General features: G+C 46.1%; 1 protein-coding gene across 17 annotated transcripts in view; it reads right to left on the bottom strand.

Annotated features, from left to right (window-relative positions):
- The window catches only part of FBRSL1 (fibrosin like 1), a 551,682-nt gene that overhangs the window by 455,135 nt on the left and 83,813 nt on the right, over positions 1-12,734 (bottom strand). The gene's annotated exons all lie outside the window — the stretch shown is intronic.

Raw genomic sequence — 12,734 nt, 5'->3', positions numbered from 1 at the left:
CTCTCGTAGAAGGACCATGCCTGTTCCCTGGTGTCCTGGTTTCGGCTGATATAGTTAATTTTCTTCCTAGTAGCTGGTACCGTGCTGTGTTTTGGATTTAGGATAAGAATAATGTTGATAACACACTCATGTTTGAGTTGTTGCTAAGTGGCATTTACACTAAGTCAAGACTTTTTCAGCTTCCCCTGCTCTGCCAGGTGCACAAGAAGCTGGGAGGGGGCACAGCCAGGACAGCCGGCCCAGACTGGCCCCAGGGCTGTTCCATACCATACCATGTCATGCCCAGTATAGAAACTGGGGGGGTTGACTGGGGGGCAGTGATCGCTGCTCAGGGACGGGCTGGGCATCAGTCGGCGGGTGGTTAGCAATTGCATCGTGTGTCACCTGCTTTGTATATTATTACTATTATTACTATTTCACTTTATTTTATTTCAATTATTAACGTGTTCTTATCTCAACCCACGAGCTTTCTCACTTTTACTCTTCTGAGTCTCTCCTCCACCCCACTGCGGGGGAATGAGCAAGCGGCTGTGTGGTGCTTGGTTGCTGGCTAGGGTTAAACAACGACACCTGGTCTACAAAATTACCAAAGTCTCCAATTTCTCACATTTGCTAGGATCCCAGACTACTGCGACAACTTAAACCCAACCTGAAACACATGCAGAGACTCTCAACTCACCACCCACTCCCAGGGTTGAAAGGAGCGAGGACTCCAAAAGGTTGAACTGTAACAGGCAAATGTATTTTTAACAAATTCTGTTTCTATAAATATTACAAAGCTTTCTGCTCTTTGGAGGCTGCTCTGCTCCCAGTGCTGCTGACATTACGGTGACATTTAGGAGGCCTTCACATTGCCTTACTGCCTTTCGTATGCTGGTTTTGTTCAAGGGATCAGAGAGACATATGAAGACACAAGGGCTGCTTATTCAAACTCTGCTCACTCGCTGACCTGCTGCTCACGCGGGAGTCAGGAGCACAAAGGGGCCCTCCATGTCAAGTGTGCTGGCTGCCGCTGTCTCCACCACTCTGGAATGCATATAAATGCAAAGGACACTAACCCCGAGGTGCCACCAACAAGGCGCAGGGGTGAAGGAACGGGGAATTGATTTCTGAAGCTGCACAAGGGCTTCGGGTAGTCCCAGCCGGTATGGTACCCCGTCTGCACAACATAAAGGCTCTTCGTCATTTATTGATTCCTGCATTTGCTCTCCCTTCTTCTCTTTTTTCAAAGCTATTTTCCCCGCATCCTCTGCCCTCCCCCTCCGTTTCTTCACTTCCTTGCACTCTCTCTGGAGACGGCTGCCAGCAGGGCCGCGAGGCCGGCGTGCAGCGTGAATGGCACCGCACTGGCACGCGCCCCAGATGCTGACATCACCTCCTCTCCTGCCCTTGGCCTCCACCAAGCTGGGCTCCAGATCCTGCACCTAAAACGCTGAGCAGCTAATTCACCGGCTGCTGCCTTTGCACCAGCTTCCAGCTTAATCGGTACCTCTTCTGTTATTAAAAAATAGGGCGGTTTTACAGCAAGAGACAACATATGTTAAAAAAAAAAAAAAAAAAAAAAAAAGAAGGGTTTTCCCCAACCGGGTTACACCAGGCACCAACCCTTGGGTTAGGACCCTTTAGATAGCTGGTCTGCATTTCACAGATGCTCCAGCCCAGAGAAGCACCCTGTCCACAAGTAAGGAAACGACTCCTGCATACCTAAACAGGTGCTAAGTGACCAGTTACCAGGATCATACCTGTACAACAGCACATTTTTTAAAAAATGCTGCAACTATTAAAAATCCAACTAAAAAAAAAGAACAACAGAAGCTTTGTTAGTTATCTCCAGGATTCAGCTGTTCAATCATTCAGGGTGAGCTGCCACTGGAATATCCAGTAACACTTCCAATTAAATTTAAGACTACACGTTCTCCACATCACAAAAATCCGATATCACATACATGCTGTCCTGTTACCTCCTGGTTAATTTGAACAGAAATTACACTGATACTTAAGGTGCAGAATCCCTGTTCTCACTTAAGCAGGTGCTTAATTTTAGGGATGGAGAAAGCTCCAAACTAACACAACAGATCCAGGACTCACTGTTCTTTGGACTGTGTTTTATTTTGCATAGATATCTAATGTTTTTTCTTAACAGGAAACTTCCACGGACTTTCTTTTCTTATGACAGGATATGAAAGCCTTGACAATGGTGATGTTACAGCTCCAACAGAATTCTCCCATTGCAGATAAAGGAAAAAATAACGCATCTCACTTCAGTTTGCACCAGCAAAAATGGTTTGAAGACTTGTTTGAACACTTAACAAGATGTTTTTGGCCTCCTCTGACATTTAACATAGGTATTGTCACGCTAAGAGGACTGTGATTCACGAGAACTGCATACTTGAATGGGATCATTCCACAAAAATTCCAGCCTACCTTAGAAAATTGCCCATCACTTTTTGTAATTCACTGAAAACGCAGAGCACAACTGTAGTTATTTAACCTTTCATCAAAAAACTGTGAATATCTGATAATAATGACAATCTATAAAGGCTTCAAGTAAACGCTTTTTATAAGCAGATTTGTAAGGTAATAAATTTTCCATGACTTAACGATCGGCTTTGCCTATGAAAGCCAATGTTGTAATTCCCAATTGATTGTAGATGTTAATCTTGCAAGACTCTTGTTCTTATGCTGTGATTTATTAGCTGAATTAATGACAGATTGCACTGTTTAAAACAAGCTGCTGTTTTACACAATAACCCAGGAAGCTCTGTCCAACTGAGTCACTGCAAGGATGGGAGGAGGGTAGTGTGCAAGGTGAAACTGTTCCCGATACCTGAGCTAATTTGTCTTATTGCCTTTGAAATGCAGTACTAATTGTTTAACAATTAACCCTATGACTGAACACCAGGAGAGCTGAATGGCAGCAGCTATTCAGGCTCGCTGCAGAGTTTGGGATTCACATCCAGTCTCCGCAATTCATTTACATTGAGACATTCTGCTTTCTCATGGAAAACAACAGAAGATTCCCCCAACCCCCCCACACACACACTTACTCCTTTGGGTTTGAAGACATTGGAAAAGAAAAATCCCATGTGCTTTCTGTATACAGGTATGTGACTAGAAAAGGAAAACTGCAGAATAAGGACACATCTGATTCCTCAGGCCTTATCTCATTGCTACTACAAAGCTAGGGTCACTGTGTGTAATAAAAGCTGTAACCTTCTCTCCAGATTATTCATCCTCTACCTCTTCAGCAACATTTCTGGTGTAGGAGAGAATGTGCCACAAACATGCTCTAACAATGCCGTCTAATAGAGGGCCAACACTGCAGTGGAAACAATGAGAGTTCCTCAGTTAGTCTTAGTCTGCAGGTTTTATGAATCGCGATGCTGTAATAAACTCAGACCTTTTCCTGTCAACTCTGCCACCAAGACACAATACAGGAGCTGAGAGCAGAAGCTGTGAATTGGGGGGGGATACACGGACGACCAAACCCTACAATCACAGGGCAAGTACTCAGAGCGATTTAATTCTGACGCAGGAGCCCCATGTTCTGCAGCAAATGGCTCCCCCCTTCATTTGCTTTTTAAAAGCTTGCCTCTGAAGGGATCCCTCTGTTTTGCAATGAATTTGAACTTGCTTCTGTGCTTCGTCGCAAGTGCTTCAGTGACTGGAGGCGCTTCCTGTGCCGCAGAGCGCCAAGCGTTGCCAATTCCCATCGAGCCGTCGCTTGCAGCTCCACTGCCTCGCTCGCTCTTCCCTGCTACTCCCTAGCGAGAGCAGCGGCATATGCTGCTCTGTGGTACGGCTTCAGAGGTGAGCGTAGATTTAAAAATAAATAAGTAAAATCAAATAAAGGAAGCAAAAGGATGGAGCCTTGCATGGCTGCTTCTGAACAGGTGTAATTCACAGACAGTCACCTCGGAAGAGTCGCACCGAATCCCTGGGACCACTGCTGTGATCGGTTATTAAAAACTGGCCCCAGCCATCTGCTGGTGGTCAAGCTCCATGATGTGGCAATCAATTACAGCTGTTATCTTGTCCTAGCTTTGACAGATGTTCCTCTCTTTCATTGTACAGTAATTACTAGTTAGCTGCCAGCAGGCTTCACACTTTAATTGTGGCACTAATTTGAGACAAAGAGAGGAAGAAATAGGGAGAGACAGACAGGGAAAGGCAAAAGCTAAGACAGCTGTGGCAACTGGAGCACCCATGCATTAAACATTTCTCTACAAACAATAGGTGAAGGCAACCAGTTACCCCAATAAGACTTTAAAAAGTGACAGTTGAGCACCATCCAACCACACCATATCCTGCAGTCCCTGTTCCTTTCAGGGAGCAAAGAGGGACACTTTTTCTCTTTCCTTGCCAAAGAGGCTATGCTAAAAATACCTGCCAGCCTTCTGGCAATGCATGGCTTCATACTGCCACGCGGTGTGGTGCCAACCACTTCACAACAGTGAAAATTGCATGGATAAGGACACAGGGTGGGGTTTTGATTTTTTTTTTTTTTTTTTTTAACCTTCTCAGAGAACAAGCAACCTACTTAAATTATAACACAGATGAACTAATGCTGCAAAACACAAGCAAATGCACTCCATCGCCTTGCTAGGGAGCGGTAGCAGGGATCCCATAGCACCTGCTCTGCAATCTGCTGTTCATGGAGAGCCTTTGGAGATGGGCAGGAGAGAGCAAGTGCCCTGTTTGATCAGACCAGGAGCCAGCAAGGTAGGAGACCTGGCGGCTCATTTCTTATGTAACCCGAGGCTCTGAAGAGTCTTCAAAAACGGGACCTGACAAGGTTTATCAGGTGGATTTCAGTGTAATTTCTAGAGCCATATCTTGTCATAGTTTCTGTACACTACCTAATGATGTATACCCCTATACCCCAATAAAAAGACTCTACAATGACCATAACAACATGCAAAGACTCACAGTAAAATCCTCATCAGCTGCTTTTTGATGACACTCAGTAGTTTAAGAGGTGCTTATCTCCTCTGTTTAGACTGCAATGGAAATTTTTTTTTAAGGTGTTAAATAGTCAAAAGACCATCTTTAAACAGGTTTCAGAAACCAAATATCAAACTTCCACTGGAAGTCTGAACAATAAGCAGAAAAACATTCAATTGTTAAGAGCAATTCTGCAGCAAGCTACAGACACCCTCCTACCGGATGTCCAAGTCTGCATTAACTATTTTCTTTTTGATTTAATTCACAATGGACATATTTCTGCTGTTGAATATTTATTGAATCTTTCAGTAGCACTTAAGCTGTGGTTCGGTGATGTGATGTGTTTGGCAGTAACAGTGGCTTACAGCAGTTCCTGTCACGCTTGCTCCCTTCTCTCTACTGCCCACCCCATGCCCAGCCTCATGCCACTGCATGCTCCGTGCTACAAGTTGTGGCAGCACAACTATTTCAACATCCATTCAGATCAGGAAATGGAGAATGGCAGAAGGAATTAACACCCTCATTTCACATGAGGGGGAAAAAAAAAAGTTCGGGGAGGAGGAGACTATCTTGTGCTGGCAAAACTGACACTGACGTTTCACAAAACAGCTCGCTACCACCCAAGGATCAACCAAGTCTGAACTGGTGAAGGGGACGGAAACCTGACAGCTGCCACCAGTGTGGAAGAGCTCAGCCATCTTAGAAACCTTGCGCTGCTACAGCGCATCACGTGTGTGGGAATGAGAAACACAAAACCGCTCATACCGGTATTACTGAGAACTGCTTACCAACGAGACATGCCCCCGGTTTAATTGGACACACTCAACTGCAGGCATCTGGACTGGAGCTCAGGTTTCTGGTGTGCTCAAATCCGTGGGTGTTTTCTGTCCAAAAACTTGTTTGTTTTTATGTGCTCTCAGATTTTACATTTTAATGCTACTTACTGACCTTTTCATTATTTTATTTTTCTGTCATGATCTCAAGTAGTGTTTGTTGATTTCATATTTTATTATTACTTTGTTGTTGGGAGAACTTCTGAAATCAAACTGTTGGAAAAATGCGTGAGGTTTTGGTGGTCGCTGAACACAACCAGCCAGCTCCCGCTGATAACGGCAGTGTAAGTTAACTGTCTGGGATCACCACATAGCAGCTGTCAAGGGAAAAGGGGGAAGGGACAGAGCTGTACATTTTTAACATGTTTCTAGCATTGCAACTAGCAGAAGTAGCGGTTTTACAGAAGCAGAACTATGTGGTTCACTGACCAATAATTTGAAATGGCTTCTCCGCAGGAACGGCCATTTATCTGCATAACTGCTTTTTGAAAAGGGACTTTGGGACAGTGCTGTAAACATCTGCCAGACAGCCAGATGTTACGCAGATACACAAGAAAAGTAGGTTGATCAAAACCCTCTAGGATCTTCCTACCTGACAAAGTAACGTCATGACTTTGAAAATAATATCAAGAAGCATAACTGTACCTGGAATAATCATCTTTCTCTTCATAGTCTGCTTACCAACTGATGTTACTACTTGACTTCTAGGTGTCCTACAGGCAAGCTGTCCTTTCCCTTTGTTTCAATGCACTGGTTCTCCTCTTCAGAAAGATACTCGAGAGAGATTTTACAAAACATGTTCCCTATCAGCTGAAGTTCTGGATGACATCCCCCATGCTACCTTGCGAAAGATGAGCAAATACCACCTTTAAATCTCTGAGTAACCTGAGAGATCATTTGACCATGATCCCACTACGATTTTTCCTGGAAATATTTCCTATGATGACGTGCTAGCCGAGCAGCCGGCCACGACCCCACAAAGTCACATCACTGCCATTCTCCTCAAGGACACCACACCAGTGTAACAAGCAATACAAGTTAAACTGCACTGCTCTCCCCTCTGTATCCCCCCAAAAGAGCCACGTGTCCCCCAGGGAGTGGATCCCTGGAGTCAGAGGGTGCTGACCTCCGATCTCTGCCTCCACCAGAGAGGACTTGTTAAATGCAAAGCAATCTCTCAACTGTCGTCAATGCTAAACAGGCAATTACTATGCTGATTGATTGATTACATTTCCCTGTCTAAATTATATCAGGAGAGAGGCAAATCCCTCAGAAAATGAGAAAAATCACGGCCTAACTTCAAGCAAAAATACAGAGAATGGTTTTTGCCAGTATGAATAACAAGCAGGTGGACGGGAGTCAAACCGAGGCCCTGAGCAAACAGTTCTGAAAGCAGAACGATCCACAACCCCCCTGACCAGGGAAAGGCTGGGCAGGGATTTGCAAATCAGCCGTGACCACGGCAGGCCATGACCTTTTGTGTGAAATTAACTGGAGGGAAAAAAGAAAAGAAAAAAAGGCCTCCAGAGACTGAGGATCCCAAGTGCCACAGAAGTGCGTCCATTCCCCGTACATGCTGTGGAAGCAGCACCACTCCAACAGAAACAACACGCCCTCCCCTCTCTTGGATGAGTTTCTTTTCCCTCTTTTCTTATTTTTTCCACTTAGTACCAGCTGACTTAAGCATCTCTATAGTGCTTTCATTTTCACTGACAATTTCTTTAGCGCCCTTGGCCTGCAGCTGACAGCTCGCAGACGGCTGCTGCGGGTCCAACAGAGATGGTTCGAAACCTGCTCCATTTCGCAGAGCAGCATGGCCTCCCAGGCCCACACGGGACCCTACCAGCTCTAAGACAAATTGATCCCTGCCGAGCCCCTGCGAGGGGCACCGAAGCTGCCTGGCTCCGTGGTTTTGGCAGCGCTGTGGCAGCGTTTGCCTAGCGCCGGGATGCACCCTGCCTGCCTGCCTCAAGGCCTTTACCTCACGCTCCTGCCTCCACGTGCAGCCCATCGCTTTTTTAGGCCTTCATTTCTCAGCACTGCTCCTCCTTCTCCCCTCCTGCAGGCACGTCCACACTCCAAGTTTCATCCTCAAATACAACCCTGACAGTTTTTCCTCACAAACTTTGTATTTGTACCACAGCCGCTGCTCCAACTCACCTCTCGCTGGTCTTCTCCTCACGTGCTCACCACAGCCTGCCGGCACACAAGGACCCCAGACTCACGGCACTTCCAGGACGAAGCGGCCCAGAGACGCAGGCCGGCAGCGGGACCTCCGAAGGGATGGAGGGCCGCAGAAGCAAAGCCCCATTTGCTGGGGACGGGGACCTGCGAGCCGTCCTCTGGAGCCGAGCTGGGGCAGCCACTGCCGACCGGGAGAGAGGAAGGGCGGGCTGGGCCCTCGGCCTCTGTCCCCAGCCTGACCACGACGCAGAGCTGTAGAGGCCCCATCGGGGAGAGGCTCCCTCAGGCCGAAGGGCCGCTGGCCCTCGGCTCCTCTCTGGCGAGCGGCCCCCACCAGGCTAGGCCTGGCTAGGAGGGCTCAGCCCAGGCTTTTCCAACCACGTTAAATATGTTGGCACTGCTGTGTGTCGTGGCCAAGCTAACCGGGGCACCAGCACAGCCCTCCACCCACCGCCAGACACAGATGCTGAAGAAAACACACAGTGAGCCAGTCTTCGGGGCCTTTCTACCAACCCTTTCCTCATTTCCACAAACAGCTAACGGGCCAGTGACAAGGGGTGAGGTACCCCCTCCTCCCTCCCCTTCCCCAGTGGCACCGGCGCATTCCCAGTACAAGACCCCACAGCAACCCATGCCGGCTTTTGAACCGTATCCCACGGCAAGAATAAGTCTTCAATCCTCATTAAGGGCTCCCTCGCTCACAGCAGGAAAGTCCATTACAGCTGCTTCGCCACAGGGCATTGCCATTTCCACTCACCCAGGCGTCGCTCAGCCCCCGGCCGCCCTGCGCCCGTCCAGCGCCGGACGCTGTGGACAGTAATTAAGGCCAAAGCTCCACAAGGAGCGTTTTCGGGGGGAGGGAAGGGAGGGGTGGATGAAGCCCAGCTGCCAAAACTTTTAATTCCTTCTCACAGGATCAGGGCTGAAATGTTTGAAATAATTTCTTAACGAAAACAAAAGAGGCTGCTGAAAAGAATAACATTATGACAGCTGCTGGGAAAGTCACCAGTGGGTGAACACCGGTCGCCGCACCGATCCCCATCCCTGTGCCGCTGCTTACAGGAAGGAAAGGATTTTTACATCCTGAGCTGCAGTCTGTGCTTTTTATTTACTTTCCCCTTTCTCCCAAAGCCCCCCTGGCTCGAGCTCACTGCTCTCCTGTTTCCAGCCTTCAGGACGGCTTTCACCAGTTGGAAAAGAGACTAATTCAGCAGACGCCATGCTGCTTTTGCATTTCAGCAGTGACAGTCGGGTGGCCCCAGGAGACAGGCACAGAGAGGCTGACCTTGCACAGGCTCTGGCAGCAAACAGACGAGACATATGCTCTCCTTAATTCACTTTAAAGTATTGCTACATGAATGGGATGTTTGGTTGGATCAGAAAAACTTTGTGACATGAAGAAATCTTTCCTGCCAGAAACACATTATCAAGTGGAAGGTGTTTCTTCAGAAATCTTCACCCTATTTTCAAGGCCAAAAGCTTTCCTGCTCTTACGTTTTAAGACAGACTCACTTGCTGCAAGCATACCCTAAACAAAGTTTCCCCACAGAAGAGAAAAATGGCCTGTGCAGTCATTATAAGAAATTAAACAGAGTTGCAGATGAGATTAAGTTTAATTATGTATACTTAATGACAGGTATGTGCTTTTAAAACAACAGATGTTGCACAGATATGGTTCAAGGTAAAGACGACAAGAAAAGCTCCCAGAAAATGTTCCTATGGAGCACCCCTGTGCTGCACCACCCGTCTTTAACCAGCTACCAGTTAGATTTTATTTCTTACCTAGGTTTAGCAAACTTCCCTTGCCCACTACATACACACCATCTTGGTTCCGTTTGGTTTTTTGGGCAGTGGGAGGTGTTCGGTTTTTAAACGTAGAGGCAGCACTGAAAGATTTCCAAAAGCGAATTTCCTGATGATCCCCACTGCTGCTCATCACCATCTAGCTTGTGCACAGAAAGCAAAACACATCAGAAATCTCTGTACTGCCTTGCATTTCCCTTTGGTCAAATATTTTTCAGGAAGTAGTTGATCTGGCCTGCAGGATACGAAAACCAAGGTCAACCACATCACTAAATGGCTAGTAAGAAAAGAAAATAATAGTATGTCTGAAGGGGGGCCAACAGAATTAATTTGAAGGGGAAGTTCTTTCAGATGAAGCTTTGCAAAATGGGAAAAACAGCGCTACTATGTTTCACAAGACCATTGTCAGAATCAAAGATACCGTGGCACTAAGATACACACTAACAAGGGACATACACATTCCTAATAAACACATTTACATACTGTTGCATGTGATAATTGCTTTTATTCTACAGTCACTGGCTACGTTTCCAGATCCTTTGATTTCTGTCCAACACAAAAACCTAGCTTGCCCTTGCTCATGAATTTTGGAAGCCAGCATGAAAATATTCCAATATGCAGAACAGGAGCTTGTGCAAATGTGCCAGCAAAAAGCAGCTCTGTGTGATCTTACGCATTATGAACATAATGCTTGCATTTTTTTTCATGCACAGGAGCACAGGGTCACTTCATGAATCACAGGAGAAGAAAGACTAAAGAGGAGAAAATACTGGGGGGAAAGTGCCTTAGAAGACTGTAGTTTTAAAAACGTTCCAACATTTTAACTTGCATTTGGCAAGATCAAGTTTGATTGCAGTTTATAGCAGCTCTGAGCAGTGCACTGGGAAAAACCAGAGCCAACCGCTAGCAGGTGAAGAGGAGCAAAGGAAGAAGATATCAGGACTGTAAATCTCCTCACTCTATTACGATTCTTCTCTGCCTCCTTGCTGTGTTCTCTGCTCTTCCTGACTCGATAAATTAACCAAGGGACCCACAGAGGAATCATGCAGTGCCTCTGGGCTACGTGCACTATCCTCACTCCACGTCACCCAGACAAACTCCAGAAGAGCAGGCAGCACCACGTACAGAAAAGCATGCGGGAGGTGTGTGGGAAGGAGCTCCATTTCTGCTCAGTCTCCCACCCCGAGCAGAACAAGTCTCTCGCCAGACCCTGGCTGAAATTTGGCACCTTTGCCTCTTTGCATGCAGTACAGATGGCAGGATAGACGCGCCTGCTGGTGCAGGAAAGCTGTGCCAGTTCTCAGGAGGTGGCAGGGAGGGAAGGCATTAGCAGAGAGGGGTCACCAAGATCAGTGCTCTCTTCCTTGATCTCGGCCGCTTTCCCAGAGACTGCTGGTAAGATCTGGGAGGAGGGGTTCTCACTACTGGATGCCACCATCCAAGTATTCAAAGGATCTCCCTCTTCCCCGCAAATTGTGTGTCCTGCTTGATGAAAATTTTTTCTTCTTCTCTCTGAACAGCTGCATATCCACCACTCGTTTCCCTGTCCATTCCTGTTGATTTAATTAACGCTCCTCTCAATATTCTCCAAGGAAACTAATGGCTTTGCTGGTCACTGAAAGGTGCCAAGTAATTTGCATGACCATTTCCAGTTAAGATTCCTTCGAATATTGATGTCAGCTAGCTTTGTTTTACAAAAAATTAGTTAAGCACATGAAAATGTTCAGCTACTAGGATGCATAGTCTAAATGTGCGATCAGAAAGGGGTAATACCCTTCCTCCTGTTTCTCCTCCAGCACCGCTTGTACTGCATTCACTGCGGTCTTACACCATACTCCTGTTCCACCAGAACCCAAGTAAGGCTGCAGTACAAATAAATAGAAAAGCTCCACAGATTTTCTTTTTTCTTTGCTTAGCCTCTGTAATGTCTGCCAGAGCCAAACAGAAAGACCAGGCTTTGGTTTCAACTGAGATATTAAAAGTCCTCCAGAGGCTGAAAATCATGCAAGGGAAAATTGGATTTTAAGGCACAATAAACATGTCTTCATGAGATACTAAAAACCTTTGCAAAATAAAAATAAATGTTCATGTAAACCAAACACTAGACATCATATATCTCATCAGCTGTAGGCCTGCGTGCCCAGGAGAAAAAACATATGCAATACTACAGACTGGGTTTTCAGGCAAGGCAGTTGCTACTTGTGCCTCCATTCCCCAGCCCTTCTGGAAATGAAAATTATTCCTTCTTTCTCTCTCCCCACTCCCACACCTAAACAACTATTTCCCAGTTCCCATTCCCTCCCCCTATCTGTAAAATGAGGAAAATGAGGCTTTTTAAGGATTTGGTTTCAATACCCAGAGACAGAACACACCGTGTAAGACCCAGGCATTATCATACGTAGCAAGCTTGCTTAGGGGCTCAAAGATTTTTTTGTGGATATAGTCACATATCAAAAGCAGCCTCGAGAGCACCTTACACAGCGCACATGCTGTGAATCTGTAAACTTTTTAGTGGCCATTTGCACATTAAAAAAGCATGTTTTAAAAATCCTCAAAGATCAAAGCACAACAGAACAGAGTTTTAGATAAAAGGAAAGATAATAGGGTGCAGAGATCCCTAGAGTCAACCCAGCGGTTTTCATGACATTTTAGTCGCATCTTTATTCCTTTCTATCTCAAAAACCCCAAAGGTCAATTTATTTAAATTGGTCAAAGATCAGCTGGAAAGTGAGAAAGACTAGAAATAAATAGCGATTGACACACAGTGCACCTGAAAGATGCTTTTCAGAGAAAATACTTTTTCCTGTACTTGGCAAGCAGATCGTACACTTGGGGCACTAAATACTATTTCAAATAATTACCCAGGTAGGTTTGTAGAAGGCCGCTCAGGTGCATCAGTGACCAAGTACTGCAAATGAACCTTGCTTGCTCTGTGACAGCATATAAAATTGCTCGCATGAAGCAGAACCC

This window comes from Nipponia nippon, unplaced genomic scaffold, assembly GCF_047370975.1.
Source record: "Nipponia nippon isolate SJK-2023a ecotype South Korea unplaced genomic scaffold, ASM4737097v1 scaffold_18, whole genome shotgun sequence".
In the NCBI taxonomy this organism is placed as follows: domain Eukaryota; kingdom Metazoa; phylum Chordata; class Aves; order Pelecaniformes; family Threskiornithidae; genus Nipponia; species Nipponia nippon.
This window is presented reverse-complemented; position numbering and strand designations above follow the sequence as displayed.